This window comes from Chlorocebus sabaeus, chromosome 20 (genome assembly GCF_047675955.1).
Source record: "Chlorocebus sabaeus isolate Y175 chromosome 20, mChlSab1.0.hap1, whole genome shotgun sequence".
NCBI lineage: Eukaryota > Metazoa > Chordata > Mammalia > Primates > Cercopithecidae > Chlorocebus > Chlorocebus sabaeus.
In genome coordinates this window covers 69,601,600-69,620,284 of record NC_132923.1, presented here as the reverse complement: position 1 = coordinate 69,620,284, position 18,685 = coordinate 69,601,600, and the positions used below count along the sequence as shown (strand labels likewise).

At 38.7% G+C, this 18,685-nt stretch overlaps 1 protein-coding gene across 2 annotated transcripts in view; it reads left to right on the top strand.

The window, feature by feature from the left end:
- Window positions 1-14,192: 14,192 nt before the first annotated feature.
- The window catches only part of IL12RB2 (interleukin 12 receptor subunit beta 2), a 97,917-nt gene continuing 93,424 nt past the window's right edge, over window positions 14,193-18,685 (top strand). For both annotated transcript variants that reach the window (XM_038001423.2, XM_073007216.1), the window contains exon 1: window positions 14,193-14,787. The gene's annotated coding sequence lies outside the window, so the exon portion shown is untranslated. The remainder of the gene's footprint in view (window positions 14,788-18,685) is intronic.

The following is an 18,685-nucleotide window of genomic DNA, read 5'->3' as shown; positions in this document are numbered from 1 at the left end:
TTTTTTTTTTAGATGGAGTATCACTCTGTTGCCCAGGCTGGAGTGCAGTGATGAGATCTCGGCTCCTGCAACCTCCACTTCCCGGGTTCAAGTGATTTTCCTGCCTCAGCCTCCCCAGCAACTGGGATTACAGGCACATACCATCACGCCCAGCTAATTTTTGTATTTTTAGTAGAGACAGGGTTTCACCATGTTGGCCAGTGTGATCTCGAACTCCTGGCCTCAAGCAATCCACCCACCTTGGCCTCCCAAAGTGTTGGGATTACAGTTATGTGCCACCATGCCGAGCCCCCTCTGCATCTTTCTGCCTCATCCACAGAGTACCCATTCTCTTCTTCCTCCAAGTCATTCTCCTTTCTATTTCAAGAGTGACTTAAAAAGAGGATTAGGTCAATGTTTTCAGTCCCTCAGTTCTTTATAGTCCAGGACAAAGGGCAACTATCTTTCCTAGACATAACATGCCTCTCTGACTTTGTCTTCTGCCGGGAAAACACTTCTTGCACCTGCTGGGTTTTTTTTTTTCTTAATGATACCTTGAGCTTAAAGTAATATTTATGCCAAAATGGCATATTTTGAGGTGGCCTATTCCACCACCATTCACACCTCATGAATTTTTATGTCTCATAGGAATTATGCCAACCTCCCCAAGCTCAACCTGCACTTTGACTCCTTGCTTCCAACCATACTATTCCATCTCCATAAATGGTCCTTCCACACTTCTTTGTGCCTGCACAGTTCCTATTCATCCTCCTGGACCCACCTCAAGTGTCACATCCAGTGCCACTCTGTTTTTGATTCCCTAAGAATGAGTCAAATCCTGCTCGGATTATTGCCATGGCAGTGTGGACATTTTATAACTTACTCTTGCGCATATCATGCTTTTAGAAAAATCTTTATGTCTGTTTTCCTCCCAAAACTGAGAACAGACTGAGGACATTAAATTCTACCCATCTTGATATTCTCAGCAATTAGCACTGCACACTGAATGATTGGTTAAACAAATGCTCAAATATGAACTTGAGGGAGATTAAATTGGCAAAAGAGTGACTAGGAGAATAATACAAAGGCAATGAAATCAAATACTAGTGATGACAATAGGAATTCATAGAATATCAAGGTGGCAAAATTAAAAGGATTTAACACCAAGTAAAATTAGGAAGGAGAGAGGAAAAAACAGAATTGATGCCAAGTCAAAATTCTTTAGTTGTACACCGTTTTGAAAATCTAAAGGAAGTTAAAAATATTCATTCCTGGGGGGAAAAAATGCACATATGCCTTTTTGCATGTTAAATGAGGAGATTCCTTTCTTAAATGTCCCCAACTCAAGTTTACAGACCACTACTTTAAAACCATGAGACTAGATGGTTTGCAAGGTAGTGATACCATTAACTAACCGATGAACATCTTGAAAAATAGCTGGGTTAGAGGAGTAGAGGAAAGTTGGGTTTTGATCATATATTAAGTTGGTACAAAAGTAACTGTAGCTTTTCCATTAAAAGTAATGGAAAAACTGCAATTTCTTTTGCACCAACCTAAGTAGAAGCCCCTATAGTGTTTACAGATTTGACTGCTTTGGAGATACCTGAGGTGCACGATGTATAGAAATTCATAGTGATGCCGAGGCACATTCGAATCCTGAGGCACTTCTATAAAACAGCAACTCACTTAGTAGCCCAGCTGAGAGCCTAGCAAATAAACCTCAACTGATTTATATATTGGTCCTACCAAAGTGTAAAAGATCAGTTTATGAAGTGGGTATATGCAAAGGAAACTCAAAACTCTAAAGGGTAAATTTAAATTATCGACACAAACAAGCATTTTCCATGAGATAATTTGTAGGGTAAGTTTAAATTATTGACACAAACAAGTATTTCCCATGAGAGAATTTGTAGATATATTAATTCATGTTGACTATCAAGGTTTACTGCGTTTGAGTTTGGAGACAAAGGTGTTCATTAAGTTGAAATAGCACTGGAAAAGAAACTGAAATTAGGATTGTGGTTTGAGAGTCTTTCCTGCTAAGGAGTGCATTTCACAGATCTAAGTGTGAGATTACTAAATGTGATAAGCAGAATTCTAAGATAGCTCATGATTCTCCTTCCCTTGTATTCACACCTGTATGTAATGCCCTCCTCTTGAGTGTGAGTGGAAACTGTGACCTGTGTCTAACCAATGGAATGTGGTAGAGATGATAGGGATATCATGCCTGTAATTGTGCTACCTTATATGGCAAAAGTGAAGGTATTTTGCAGCTGTAATTAAGGTCCCTAATCAGTTACCTTTGTGTTAATCAAAAGGGAGCTTATCTAGGATAGACCTCATCTAATCAGATGAGCCCTTTAAAAGAGGGACTGAAGCCCTCCCTGAGTTTAAAGAAATCTTCCTGCTTGCCTTGAAGAAGCAAGCCACCAAGAGTTCATCAGATGCAAGGAAATGAATTCAGCCAACTTCCAATGAACTTGGAAGAGGACAAAAACCTCAGATGCTCTCATAGCCCTGGTCCACATGGTGACTGCAGCCTTGTGAGACTCCAAACAGAGAACCTAGTTAAGTTGTGCCTAGACTCCTGAGCTGCCAAAACCATAAGATGACAATGTATTGCTTCAAGCCCCTGTATTTATAGCAATTCATGACATAGCAGTAGAACACTGGTTTACCAAAGGAAAGAGAATATGGAGAGAAGCAAAGATGGTTAAAAAAAAAAAAAAAATTCTGACAAACGTACCTGCCTTTGAATGACTGGGGGAAAAAATAAGGACAGTAAGGGGGATGAAAAGGGAGGGTGATCAGGCAGAGAAGTCAGAAAATAATATGGCAGACTAGACTAATACAGGAAGCTCTCTCTAACTCCAAACACATAGAAATCCTATTACTTTTTCTTTTTTTTCCCCAATGATCTAAAAGTATTTTTTAATTGTTTAAAACATATAGCCAAGCAAAAAGCAAGAAAGAACAACCCCATGTGCCAGAAATGAAAAGAGGCCCAAAGTAAGGGCATCAAGTGAGAGAGAAAACAGAACAGCTCACGGGAGTAAAAGAAACGATTACAGGCCTTCAGGACTGGAGCTTTAATACTGCTCAGGAGAGTTTAGTGATCAGTCTTGGACCTGTGTTTGATGGAAAGCTTACATAACCCTGGGAACCACACAGGGCTGCCCCGTTAGTGAGAATGGAAAAAAGAAAACTCCACCAAAACAACACAATAAGACAATAAAAAGAAATAAGAAGAATTATAAGTGAAGAGACAAAGGTTTCACTATTTTTAGGCGATATCATCATTTGCATTTAAAAGATACAAGATAAACTAGTATAACCAATAAAATAAACTGTTATAACAGATTGTTATAAAGTTTACCAGAACAAGATCAGTGTATAAAAAGCACTAGTGGGCCAAACGTGGTGGCTCATGCTTATAATCCCAGCACTCTGGGAGGCCGAGGCAGGCGATTTGCTTGAGTCCAGGAATTTAAGACCAGCCTGGGCAACATAGCAAAATCCCGTTTCTACTAAAAATACAAAAAAAATTAGCTGGGAGTGGTGTTGCATTCCTATAGTCCCAGCTACTCAGGAGGCTGAGGTGGGAGGATCGCCTGAACCCAGAAGATCAAGGATACAGTTAGCCGAGATTGTGCCATTGCACTCCAGCCTGGGCAACAAAGCGAGACTCTGTCTCAAAAAAATTAAAAATGTCCCTTGGTTCCAGCAACACCCAATTAGAAACAGAAAATGTAACTAAAAGATTTATTTTATCATAAGGACAAACAACAAAATTAGAATTAACATAATAAGTAATGCCAGAATTTTGTGTGTAAAAATATTTAAGTAAACATTTACAAAATAGGTATAGCATACATACAGCTCGAAATTCAAAGATACAAAAAAATATATATTACTTTAAATTCTCCTCCCATCTTTCCCAGCCACCCAATTTCCTTTTCTGGGGCAGTCACCCTTTGTTTCTTTTGCATTTTTTTTAGAGATATCCTAGGCATACATAGGTGTTGGGAGCAGGCCCCCCAAAATCTGGCCATAAACTGGCTCCAAAACTGGCCATAAACAAAATCTCTGCAGCACTGTGACATGTCCATAATGGCCCTAATGCCCAAGCTGGAAGGTTGTGGGCTTACCGGAATGAGGGCAAGGAACACCTGGCCCACCCAGGGCGGAAAACCGCTTAAAGGCATTCTTAAGCCACAAACAATAGCATGAGCGATCTGTGCCTTAAGGACATGCTCCTGCTGCAGTTAACTAGTCCAACCTATTTCTTTAATTCGGCCCATCCCTTCATTTCCCATAAGAGATACTTTTAGTTAATTGACTATCTATGAAACAATGCTAATGACTGGCTTGCATATTTACCGCATAAATATGTGGGTAGATCTCTGTTCGGGGGTCTCAGCTCTGAAGGCTGTGAGCCCTGAATTCCCACTTCACACCTCTGTATTTCTGTATTTGTGTCTTTAATTCCTCTAGTGCTGCTGGGTTAGGGTCTCCCCGACTGAGCTGGTCTCAGCACATAGGCAAATATTTTTTTCTTATTGTTTTACAAAATGACAGCATAGTAGAACATTAATCTGCACTTCACTTTTTTCACATATAAATATATCTTGGGGATAATTTCACATCAGTACAAATAAAGTTGTTTCATTATTTTAAAGTGAAGCATCATATTCCTTGTACATAATCAACACTATATAAATGGAAATTGGTACCAACAATGTTATTGCAAAAATCCTTGTACATACATCATTTTCCACATTTCCATGTGCAAGAATATCTTATGTTCAAATTGCTAGATGAGGAATTAAGTCAAAGGTTATGTGCAGTTAAATTTTGATAGATAAAACAATAGTCCTCCACAGAGGTTTGCTAATGTACATGGCCACCAGTAATGTAGGTTAATGTACTGTTTTCTCCCAGTTTCCTCTCCATCTCAGTGGGCTTTTTTTTCAAATTTTTATCTTTGTCAATATGATATGTAAAAAATGGTCTCATGCAAACAAAACAGACAAAGGAATACCACTTCACATTCACTAGGATGGCTATAATCAGAAAGATGTAACAACAGGTTTTGGTGAGGCTGTGGAAAACTCAGAACCTTCATATACTACCGATAGTAGGAATTTAGAATGATGCAGCCATTTTGGAAAACAGTCTGGCAGTTTCTTGAAAACTTAAACTTACTATTTAACCAAACAATTTTACTCCTAGGAATATACTCAAGAGAAATGAAAACGTATGTCCATGCAAAAATTTGTATATGAATATTCATAGCAGTATCATTCTACCAAAACAGTAGAATAATCAAAATGTCTATCAACTGATGAATAGATTAAGAAAAAGCAGTGTATAAATATAATGGAATGTTCTTAGTCTCTAAAAAGGAATGAAGTACTGATACATGCCACAATATAGATAAACCTTGAAAACATATGCTAAGTAAAAGAAGCCAGTTGCAAAAGATCACATATTACATAATTTCATTCGCATTAACTATCTAGAATAGGCAAATCCATGGATACAGAAAGGAGATTAGTGTTTGGCAAGAATGTGGGGGGCAGAGAGAGAGGGGCTGAGGATGGTAACTAAAGGCTATAGTATTTATTTTGGGGGTGATGAAACATTCTAAAATTGATTGTGCTGGGCACAATGGCTCATGCCTGTAATCCCGGAACTTTGGGAGGCCAAGGTGGGTGGATCACCTGAGGTCAGGAGTTCAAAACCAGCCTGACCAACATGGTGAAACCCTGTCTCTACTAAAACTACAAAATTAGCCAGGTGTGGTGATGCATGCCTGTAATCCCAGCTACTCAGGAGTCTGAGGCAGGAGAATCATTTGAACTCGGGAGGTAGAGGTTGCAGTGAGCCAAGATAGCACCAATGTACTCCAGCCTAGGCAACAAGAGTGAATGAAATTCCATCTCAGAGAAAGAAAATTCTTTGTAGTGATGGTTGCACAACTCTGAGACTATTGCAAAAATGGTCTCAGTGTAGTTTTAATGTGTATTTCTATTATTAATAGTGAAGTTGAACATCTTTTCATATATTTATTAGCCTTTCAGGTTTCTCCTCCTATGCATTGTCTATTTTTATCAATTACTTATTTTCTATACATTTTCTTTTCCTTATCAGTTTACAGGAGTTCTTTGTGCATTTTAGCTTCACTGAGACGCTTTACAGATTGGCAAAAATTGGAAAGTTGATGTGGCAGGCAGAAAAAATAAATGACCTCCCAAAGAGATCTACATCCTAATCCCCAGAGTCTGTGAATATGTTGGGTTATATGACAAAAGAGAATTAAGGCTGCAGATGGGATTAAGGTTGCTAGTGAGTTGACTTTAAGATTGAGAGGTTATTCAGGTAGGCCCAATGTAATTACAAGCATTCTTGTACTATGGAAAAAAGAGTCAGAAGAGTGATAGGAGGTGAGAAGGATTTGACTGGCCATTGCTGTGTTTGCAGATGGAAGGAAGCCATCATGAGCCAGGTGCCAGTAGCTCTTGCAGTTAGGAAAGGCAAGAAAAAGAATTATCTCCTAGAGGCACCAGAAGGGAATGCAGCCCTGACAACACGTTGGTTTTTAGCTCAACCATACCCATTTCAAACTTCAGACCTTCAGAACTGTAAAAATTTGTATTCTTGTAAGCCAGTAAGTTTGTAGTAATTTTTTGCAAAGCAACAGGAAATAAATAAAGTTGGATAAGACAAAATTCTGGAAAGGATGTGGAGAAACATATTTTTATGTGGTACTCATATGAGTCCCAACTGGCACAGCCAGTTTTGGAGAGCAATGTGGTAGTACTTAGTACAATTGAGTGGGTGCATCTCTTATGACCCAGCACTTCTGTTTCTGGGTACATACCTCATAGAAATACCCAGATACGTACACAAGGGACATACATTAGGATGTTCTTTTATCAAGGTATTATTTGTGGTGGTAAGGAATTGGTGGCAACCTAGAAGCCCATGAATATAAGCATGGCTATGTAAATGTGGGTTATGCTGGTGATGGAATGCTATGCAGCAGGCTGAAAGAATGAAGCTACTGGTAGCAACATAGATTAACTATTAAAACATAATGTTGATGGAGAAAAAACTTAAAAGCAGCATTAAATCTATAACAGACTACCATTTATTTAAAATATTAACTCGTATAGCAATGTATTTTATCACAGATTCATATGTATGTAAATAAACACAAGGGATGTGAATTGGAAAAATATTTATAAATAAGAGTGTCTATGGAGTAGAAAGAAGAATAGCATTAAGATGAATGATAAATGAGGAGAAAAGAAAATAAGATAAAATAAAAAATTAAAAGAGGATGTGGACTTAAAAAGACACTTGCATACTGTGAACTCTATATACTGACAATTTCACTCAACACAATTCTGCATATCTAGGGCAGGGCGCAGCAACTTTTCTTTAAAGGGCCAGATAGCAAATATCTTAGGCTTTGCAGGTCATGCAACATTCACAATTTCAAGGGTTCAGTAGAAAAAGTCTACTAGATGGGCAAAGAGCACAAATAATAAGACTCATAACTAGGAGAAAAGTCAACAATAGAAACAGACCCAGAAACAACAGAGATAACAGAAAGAGGAGACAAGGATTTTACAACTATTATAAAAATCTCAAGGATTTAAAGGGAAAAACTAATAATAAGATAAATTTAACTATACAAAATAAATGGAATTTCCAGAGCTGAAAAACACTTTAATATCTTATATAAAGAGCTAATTGGATGGATTTCACAAATTTGACATTGCAGAAGAAAAAGCAATGAACTTGGAGATATAGCAATGAAATTTTTCCAAACTAAAGCAGAGAAAAAAAAGACTGGAAAAAAAAAAAATGAATAGAGCCACAGTGACCTGTAGGACAATGTCAAACACACCAAAATTATGTAATTAGAATCTAGCGATGCAGAAGAAAGAGTTGAAGAAATAAATATGAAAAGTTTTCCAAATTTAGCAAAAACTACAAAACCACAGATCCAAGAAGCTCAATAAATACTAAGCAGAATAAACACAAAGGAAACCACACCAAGGCACATCATAATATAATAGTTGAAAATCCATTATAAGGAGATCTGAAAGCCATTAAGAGAAAAAAAAATTACACACAGGAGTGCAAGATTAGACTTAACATTGACTTCTCAACAGAAATGATGCAAGCCAGAAGACTAGGAAATAATGTATTTAATATGCTGGGAGGAGGAGAAGTAAACCTAGAATTTTACATAGAGTAAAAAAAGTTCTTCAAAAATGAAGGCAAAAAAAAAAAAAAAAAACCACACAATTTTTAAGAACACAAAAGCTGAGAAAGTTTGTTAAGGGCAGACGTGTGCTATAGTAAATATTAAAATAAATTATTTAGGCTGAAGGGAAATGCTACCAGCTGGAAATTTTGATCTACACAAAGGAGTAAATAGCAGTAGCAATTGTAAATATATGAGGAAATATAGAAAATTTTTGTTTTTATATTTTTTAATTTTTTAAAAGATAACTAAGTAAAGTAAAAATAGTAATAATGTATTGTGGGGCTTAAAACATAAATGAAAGTAAAATGCACAATAAAATAGCACAAAAGATATAAGGATAGAAGCATATTATTGTAAAGTTTTTGTATTATACATAAACTGGCATACTATTTGAAGGTAGACTGAGATAAATTAATAATAATACATATTTTTAAACTATCAGACTTATGAAAAGATGTTTGCAATCAAAGATACACAGTGTAAGGCAATGAAATATCATTTTTCACATGTTAGATTGATAATTATAGAAGATTTATAGCATTCACTATTAGTGATAATGTGGCATGCTAGTGGAAGTATGAATTACTACAATTTGGATAGTAATGTGGCATAATCCATTAAAGTGAAAAAGCTCATATTCTTTGATTCAACAGGCTACATAGGAGATTATGTTACCCACAAATAAAAGCACCATATATTTGTACAAGTATATGTGTAAGAATATTTTTATTTTGGTGAGTATGCTGCATTTTGGGGGAGGCAGGGAGGCAGGTGGGAATTAGAAACCTGAAGACCTGTAAATAAGAGAATGGTTGACTAAATCTTAGCACATACATGGTATGGAATACTTGTAGCTTTTGAAAAATTGAGGCCAGGCGCAGTGGCTCATGCCTGTAATCCCAGCACTTTTGGGAGGCCGAGGTGGGTGGATCACTTGAGGTCAGGAGTTTGAGACCAGCCTGGCCAACATGGTGAAACCCCATCTCTACTAAAAATACAAAAGTTAGCAGGGTGTGGTGGCACATGCCTGTAGTCCCAGCTACTTGGGAGGCTGAGGCAGGAGAATCATCTGAACTCGGGAGACAGAGGCTGCAGTGAGCTGAGATTGTGCCACTGCACTCCAGCCTGGGCAACAGAACGAGACTCTATCTAAAAAAAGAGAGAGAGAGAGAGGAAAAAAGAAAAAAATGAGAGCTCTACTGTGTTCATTATGGAATGAAGTTTGTGTCATGTGGTAAAAGGAAAACAAAAGATGGATAGATAGGGAAATAGAATAATAGCTCAATTTGTTTAAACATAGAATATATTTTCTATATGGTTTAAATATAAAAAATATCTAAAATGCTTTTATACATCTATAAAGGCATTGAGAAAAATGTGGAAAGAGTCTCATAAAACTATTATTTGGGAAGGAGAGAGACTGGAGGGGAAAGGAAATAATATTTAAATTTAATACTCGTCTGCAGTGTTTGATTCATAGAAAAGGATACTTAATTGAGATTCTTCCTGCCTCAGTTTTAGCAGAGGGTCTACAGGTCAAAATAAAAAACTAATGCATTCCCCACTGAAGACAGTGGTACTTTGGACCAGTGACTTCTGGTGTGTCACATGCTTCTCCTTTTCCTAAGCTGAGCATTCATTGTCCCTGTTCCACCATTTTACATCTTTGGAGCAGGGCAGGGAATGGTAGGGGGTGCAGGTAACCTGGGTTTTTTTTACTTGTTTGTGTATAGGTTGTGGACCCAGAGGAGGCATATCTCACTAGGTAGCCACCAGTGCTCATGTTTCAGAGAGCTTGGCTCTGAGCTGGATGCCGTGACTGGACAGGACTTTGGGTTGTCTCATTTGGGAAATCAGAGTATTTTCTATGTATGAGAAGCATGGAAAATAGGGATATTTGAAGCCAGAAGAGTGGAACATAGAAAAGAATCTTAATGATTATACATCCACATTTCATGTAGAAAAGAATCTTAATGATTATACATCCACATTTCAGAGTACTTTTCATGGGGCTTCTGTTGATGTACTCTACAACAAATCAAAAACAAACAAACAACAACATCAACAAAATGAGGAACATATGTGTGGTTTTATGTGGGAATGTTTGTGAGAAATTTGCCTTTTATGCAAATCACTCTCCTTTTTATAAGAACTTGCCATAGTTTTACCCACCAAAAGTTCTTTTTTTTTTTTTTTTTTTTTTTTTTTTGAGACGGAGTCTCACTCTGTCGCCCAGGCTGGAGGGCAGTGGCCGGATCTCGGCTCACTGCAAGCTCCGCCTCCCGGGTTCACGCCATTCTCCTGCCTCAGCCTCCCGAGTAGCTGGGACTACAGGCGCCCGCCACCTCGCCCGGCTAGTTTTGTATTTTCAGTAGAGATGGGATTGCTCTATATTGGCCAGGCTGGTCTTGAACTCTTGCCGCAGGTGATCCACCTACGGCAAGAGTTCCCAAAATGCTGAGATTATATGTATGAGCCACTGAGCCTGGCCAGTTTGTTCATCTGCAAACAATGTTTGTGCTTGTTAAATGTCAGTTGTGGAGAACGTATAAGTCTACATCTTAAGAATTACGGAGATTATTCATAATCTGAGAATCTGGTATCATGCTATTTTAATTTTACATAAACTTTTTCCATACATAACTCTACAAATATATTCAGGAGTTATGTTGGTGTCCTATAAGTTTAATACTTTGGAGAGATGAGTAAAACTAACAAAGTAAAAACTTTTAGAAATGAAACTTTTACAAAATGAGGCAGTAATGTTGAACAGTTAATCTTAGATTCTGAGTTTCCTCATTATAAGTAAAAGTTTAAAATGATGTTAAAAACCTTCTCACCAAGTTTAATAAGTGCCAGCGTTCATTTGATGCCTTAAATCACTATGTTAGCAACCACTTCTTAGTGTTTATCCTGACAAGTGACACTTTAGGAAAAGCACATCTCAGTTATTCATAGAATAGTGTGATTACATATTTTCAGGGTGTTTGGTATCAGCAGTGAACCAAGTTAGACATTTAAAGTAATGGAACTATACTAGAAATGGAAACTGAACTAGTATTTCCTAGAAAAGACTTTGTCACTGTCACTGTGGTTATCCACTTAATTGAGCTTTTGATTTGCAAGTACATTCATTTACCTAACAGCTACACAGAAGACCATATCATACCCATAGACTTAAAAATGATTACTCTAACAATCATAGTTGACATTTGGGGTTGTATATTAGACTCCTGCTTCATCAGGCATCCTCTACCATCTAGTGTTAATTCTTTAGAAAGCACAGAAACAAGTTTGTTTTTGTTTTTATTTTTTGTTTTGTTTTGTTTTTTTCTCTAACTAGACAGGCAACCACTGACAAAAGCCATGCCTGTATTAGTGAAACTCCCAGATATGAATAGGAGGAGAAGGCAGAAAAAGGAAGTGGGGACATAGAAAGGCGTCTACAGATGGTGATTTCATCCGGAAAGGTTACTGACTTGCTAAGAAAAATTATATTTAATTTTCCAACTAATTTTTAACTGTTGAAAAGTGTGAAGACTGGACAACACCTGTAATCCTGTTGAATTGGCCAAAAAGAATGGGATCTTTCCAGAACAAATCAGTTCAATTCAATAAATACTTACTGACCACCTGCCCTGTGCCACTCAGTGTGCCAGATGCTGAAGATAAGGGATTCTTGAGTGCATAGAGTTTATAATCCAGGAAGCATGCAGGATAAGAGAGCAACTGTTATCAATAGCAATCAGTGCAAGTCTTCACTTGATAATGTAACTCTAAGTTAAACAATATACTGATGGACCTAGAGCATGATAATTTCTCAAATAATATTTATGTAAGAGTGGTCATCTTCTGACTTCTTTTTTCTTGCATCTAGGGAAAAGAAGAGAATAAAGAAGGCTATCACTGTTACCTGCATCTTATTGTATTCTCATAATTTGTTGTGCTTGCTTAACAACCAGACTCAAGTTCTTTCCTCATCTGTTCCCTCAAAGAATATGCCTCAGATGCATTTGGAACACCATTTTGTGTCTGACTGCAGCAATTTTGTGAGATGCTACCATTAGAAGGTAATAGAGCAGTGGTCTTTCAACATTTTATATGGTATGCTCCCTCCGGGAAAAAAAAAAAAAAAAAAAAGCATTTTTGAGAAACATCCCCAACGTATGTTTGGTTGTTTTTTTATTTCCTTATGAAACATATGTATATGCGTATTTATATGTTTGTGTGTGTGTATGTGTATACATACATATATACACATACACATACACGCACACACAATATATAAATTAAATTTTTAAATGAGATAAAGAATCAAATACATTTTTGAAATTATTGATTTATTAACAAAATTAAAAGCCTTCCTTCTCACTAAAAAGTATTGAAAAGTCCATGAATTATGCAAGATTGTTATAACATTTGGCTATAATAATCTCATTTCTCATATCAATCAGTTGTCATTTTAAATTAATGAGAAGCTGCAGCATTTTTATATTTTTTAACAAATGGATTCAAAATCCACTGAACTGCTCAATTAAAAGATTGAAACAAAATAGCAAATTGTTTCCAAGTTTTTAAAAGCGTTTTCTGTAGATGACAATCATATAATCGTTAGTAAGAAAAACACACAATAATGGCAACACTTTGAAATACTTGTTTTCAAATCGTCCCTTCATAACAACATATCACTTGTTGTGAAAATTACCTTGAAGAAACAATAACAAATAAACCTCTGGGGTTTTTTGTTCTTCAAAAAGATCTATTAGATAACATATACTGAGAACCATATATCAATACAGAAAAAATCAGCAAATTTAGGATATTTGTGTATTTTTTTGTAAAAATAAAGAAAATGACTCACTTTAAGACAACTTTTAAAAACTGTGTTACAAATGATTTTTACAATTATGTATCATCTCATTACAAAGTCATATTAAGATTCTACAATTTAAAAGATTTTAGTAAAATTATTCATGTAGATAAACTACTAAAGCCTGTAAACTACAATATGTCACAATCCCATAAAGACAATCTACTATACATTGTTGATTCTAAGATGTACATTTTTCATATTTAACATCTCATTTGGAAGCGGTTTTAAGGTAATGCCCAGAAGTGTGGTATGTAGTTGCCCTCTTGTGCATGCTCAGCAAACCTGGATTGGGCTCAGCGGACTAGAAGAAAACTCCAGAGACCACAGCAGGGGGACTTTAAAAAAAAAAAAAAAAGATAGGTAATATACGTATGTCTAAAATCTAAAGTTTATTTAGAGATATCTAAATAAATAAAATCTCTAAACTAAATAAAATTTTAGTTTAAAAGATTCTAAATGTTGAGAAAGCATTGTCGTTGTTTACCTGGCCATTCTTTTTATTTCTTACTAGTGCATAAATAATGGTATGTCTTATAATTAAGGAAGTCTTAGATTTAAAGGAATTTTGTTGACGGACGCTGAGGCTCAGGCCTGTAATCCCCGCAGTTTGGTGGGAGGCGGGAGGCAATTGGGGGGGCAATTTGGGGGGAGGCGGGAGGATTGCTTGAGGCCAGAAGTTTGAGACTAGCCTGGGCAACAGAGTGAGATTCTGTCTCCATCAATTTAAACGAACGTGTTTTTTTGTTTGTTTGCTTGTTTGTTTTTTTAAAGTAATATTGTCATAGATAAAGGCACAGCTGCTGACCCCTCTGCACTGTGGGCAGTTTTCCCTCTTCCCTGAGAGCACGGCTTGTAACATGGGACCTATACGGGAGTGGTGACACGCCATCTCTTCGGGTTTAACTTTTTTCTCATTTTTTAGATGGCAAATACAAATGGAAGTTCCAGTATGTTCTGCCCGCAATCCAGTGGGCGGTCTTGTGAGCAGTCCACTTGGGAAGCTTTGGCGCTCAGGTGTGGTAAGAGCTGGGCGGTGCAGAGCACAGAGAAAGGACATCTGCGAAGAAAGTTCCCTGATGACTGTCAACAAAGTGCCACTTCTCTGTGTCTGTGAAGGCTGAGAACATGATTTTGTAGCGCCTATCATATAGGTGCATAAACGCACCTCACCTCGGTCAACCTTTGCTCCGTCTTGTGAGACAGGCTTTATTATCCGCAATTTATATGAAGGGAATCTGACCGTGGAGAGAGAATTATCTTGCTCAAGGCGACACAGCAGAGCCCACAGGTGGCAGAATCCCACCCGAGCCCGCTTCGACCCGCGCCGTGGAAACCACAGCGCCCGCCCGCCTGCGCGTCCGGCGCCGAACTCGCTCACAAGAAGCGAGCTCTCTCCGCCCGGCTGCCACCGCCCAGCCCCGGCCCCAGCCCCGGCCCGACCACCACTCGCCGCCAGCTCCCCGCACCTCGGCGCTGCAGCGCCCGCCCCGGAGTCGGTGGCGCGGGGGCGGCGGGCGCGGAGGCTGGAGGGCGGGCGCTGGCACCGGGAACGCCTGAGCACCAGCGGAGAGCACGACACGTGCGGCCCAGAGCACCGCAGCCACCCGGTCCCCGCAGGCCCGGGACCGCGCCCGCGGGCAGGCGACACGCGGTGAGTGACCAGTGGCTCGGGGTGGGGGACAGAGAGAACCCCAGGATCCCTGACCAGCGGGGTGTCTGCGTTCCCGGTATTCCGTGCCTCGCGTCTTCCCGAGGAGACTTCGGGGACGTCTTCTCTCTTTAAGAAAACGAAAAAATATATATTATTTTTAAAGTCTTCCAATATGATTTCAGATGGCTTCTCTTCATCGCAGTCCTAACGCCCTGGGCACAGATGTTCACTAGGAGGTACTGGGTTGTGGTTTGGCTGGATGGAGGGGAGGGAGCGCGCGGACTGAGCCTCCAAGGTACTCTCCGGGCCGGGCACAGAGAGGTGGGCTCACACGGAAGAGAGGGGACGGCGACTGGGAAAGGGCAGAGGGCACCCCTGAGGGTCCAGCCTTGGTTCAGGCCCACAGGCGTGGCTCCCGTTGCTTGAAAATGTATCTAATGTAAGATATTGGGGGGGCCTTCTATAGTCTCGGATGAGGGTGAACTATCCCTGTCTCAGCAGGCTTTCCTGTGACCTCTGGACTGACCCTGCTAGCCAGTTACTAGCAATGCTCTGGTGCAAGCAAATTGGCCAGCCTCAGTTTTCTCTTCTGTGAAATGCCTCTTCCTTTGTGAACTATGAGGCCCTTCTCACCTCCCTGGGACACACTAAATATCAGTGTCAGCATTGTACGGGATTATGTATCTGTACCATTAGATTCAGGTCTTACAAATAGTAACCTAAAAGGATACAAATAGATCTTGCTTAAGAACAGGGGCCCGGCAGGGTGGCTCAGGCCGTAATCCCAGCTACTTGGGAGGCTGAGGCAGGAGAATTGCTTGAACCTGGCAGGCAGAGGTTACAGTGAACCAAGATGGGACCTCTGCACTCCAGCCTGGGCAACGGAGCAACAGAGCGAGACTCTGTCTTAAAAATACATACATACATACATATATAAAAAATATATAAATATATACATATTATATATACATATATAAATATATACATATTAAATATATATGCACATATATATAAAGAACAGGGCAAAGTTAGTCCTTTTTTCTCCATTTTTAAAACTCTAGATAATTGTTATCATCTACTATGTGTGTGCTCTGTGTAGATGAACATCTTTGTTGAGCACCTACTAGGTATTTGGTTCTTGAATATACATTATCTAATTCCTTAAAAACATAGTGAAACTGTTATTAGTATTCCCATTTTACAGATGTGGAAACTTACATGTTTCACACAGTTAGATTTACAGGTTTCTGGCTCAAAACTGTGTTCCTTCTGTTTCTACCTCTCTGGCTCAGAACCTTATACCCACCTCCACTTGAGCAAACAAATGTTGGATTCTCATTTTCCATTAGTAGGAATGGTTCAGTGCCCTATTTCTCTGTCCAACACTAAAGTCCAACACTAAGGTCCACTAAAAGGACCTTAGTGGCTAAGAGCTAGCACTTTCTTCCCTATTTTAATGTGAAATCCTCAATACATTACACTATCTGTTAGGCACAACAGGCTCCAGAAAAGTTTGCAATATGCTCTTTTCCATATGTCATGCTTCTTGAATGTCATGATGGTTATATAAGCTGATAAATTCCCAAACTTTGACAAACAGAATCTTTCCTGTGTTAGAATGAGTTTTAGTGTGAAAAAAAATTCTAAAGCACAGGTATAATTTTTAAGGTAGAAGAATCCTCCAAGTACAGTAGGTATGGGGCATCATTTCTCAATTGTGGACTTATTTTTGTATTGCTTCACCTGCTTTGCTCTCTACTAAATTATTTGTCATCTTTGTAATTACACTCACAGCACTGCTGTCAACTCCTACATATAAATTTGTGCAGAATGGCCAGACGCGTTGGCTCATGCCTGTAATCCCAGCACTTTGGGAGGCCAAGGTGGGCGGATCACCTGAGGTCAGGAGTTTGAGAGTAGCCTGGCCAACATAGTGAAACCCCATCTCTACTGAAAATACAAAAATTAGCAGGGCATCATGGCACATGCCTGTAATCCTAGCTACTCGGGAGGCTGAGGCAGGAGAATCACTTGAACCCAGGAGGCAGAGGTTGCAGTGAGCAGAGATCGCGCCACTGCACTCCAGCCTGGTGGACAAGAATGAAACTTCGTCTCAAAAAAAAGAAAGCCAAATCCCAAAAGAAGTCTTATACAATTTCCTTTGCTCTAGAAAGTTTCTAGTGCTCTTCACTAGTGTAACAGCGGTTTGTTTTTGTTTTCCAAATAAGTATTGAACATATACATTATGGTCAGTGCATTTGCTGGACTTAGACTTAGTGAATATAAAGAAACGTAAGGCCCAGTTCATGACCTATGAAGTCAAAATTGTTTGGGAAAATTTTGAGAATACTTAATATGTCTTAAATGATAGGTGGCATGAAGTTAGGAGTTACTGAATCTAGTTTTAATCAAATCAGTCTTTCAGTGGTAAACCAGATGAGAGGGCAAAGAGAGGAGTCAAAAGCAATGCCATCTAACTTAATTCTCGTAGTGTCACTGAAAAGAAGTTATACTGCCTTTTTTCTTATCATAATAATAATAGCAGGTAACATTGATTGAGCTCTTGCTATATACCAGGCACTCTGCTAACAGCTTGTCATTTAACCCTCACAATAATCCTGTGAGGCAGGTGCTGGTTTTTTTGTTTTTTTTTTTTTAAATGAAATTTTCTTTTTTTTTTTTTTTTTAATTTATTTATTATTATTAAACTTCAAGTTGTAGGGTACATGTGCACAACGTGCAGGTTTGCTACATATGTATACTTGTGCCATGTTGGTGTGCTGCACCCATCAACTCGTCATTTACATCAGGTATAACTCCCAATGCAATCCCTCCCCCCTCCACCCTCCCCATGATAGGCCCCGGTGTGTGATGTTCCCCTTCCCGAGTCCAAGTGATCTCATTGTTCAGTTCCCGCCTATGAGTGAGAACATGCGGTGTTTGGTTTTCTGTTCTTGTGATAGTTTGCTGAGAATGATGGTTTCCAGCTGCATCCATGTCCCTACAAAAGACACAAACTCATCCTTTTTTATGGCTGCATAGTATTCCATGGTGTATATGTGCCACATTTTCTTAATCCAATCTGTCACTGATGGACATTTGGGTTGATTCCAAGTCTTTGCTATTGTGAATAGTGCTGCAATAAACATACGTGTGCATGTGTCTTTATAGCAGCATACTTTATAATCCTTTGGGTATATACCCAGTAATGGGATGGCTGGGTCATATGGTACATCTAGTTCTAGATCCTTGAGGAATCACCATACTGTTTTCCATAATGGTTGAACTAGTTTACAATCCCACCAACAGTGTAAAAGTGTTCCTATTTCTCCACATCCTCTCCAGCACCTGTTGTTTCCTGACTTTTTAATGATCGCCATTCTAACTGGTGTGAGATGGTATCTCATTGTGGTTTTGATTTGCATTTCTCTGATGGCCAGTGATGATGAGCATTTTTTCATGTGTCTGTTGGCTGTATGAATGTCTTCTTTTGAGAAATGTCTGTTCATATCCTTGGCCCACTTTTTGATGGGGTTGTTTGTTTTTTTCTTGTAAATTTGTTTGAGTTCTTTGTAGGTTCTGGATATTAGCCCTTTGTCAGATGAGTAGATTGCAAAAATTTTCTCCCATTCTGTAGGTTGCCTGTTCACTCTGATGGTAGTTTCTTTTGCTGTGCAGAAGCTCTTTAGTTTAATGAGATCCCATTTGTCAATTTTGGCTTTTGCTGCCGTTGCTTTTGGTGTTTTAGACATGAAGTCTTTGCCCATGCCTATGTCCTGAATGGTACTACCTAGGTTTTCCTCTAGGATTTTTATGGTATTAGGTCTAACATTTAAGTCTCTAATCCATCTTGAATTAATTTTCGTATAAGGAGTAAGGAAAGGATCCAGTTTCAGCT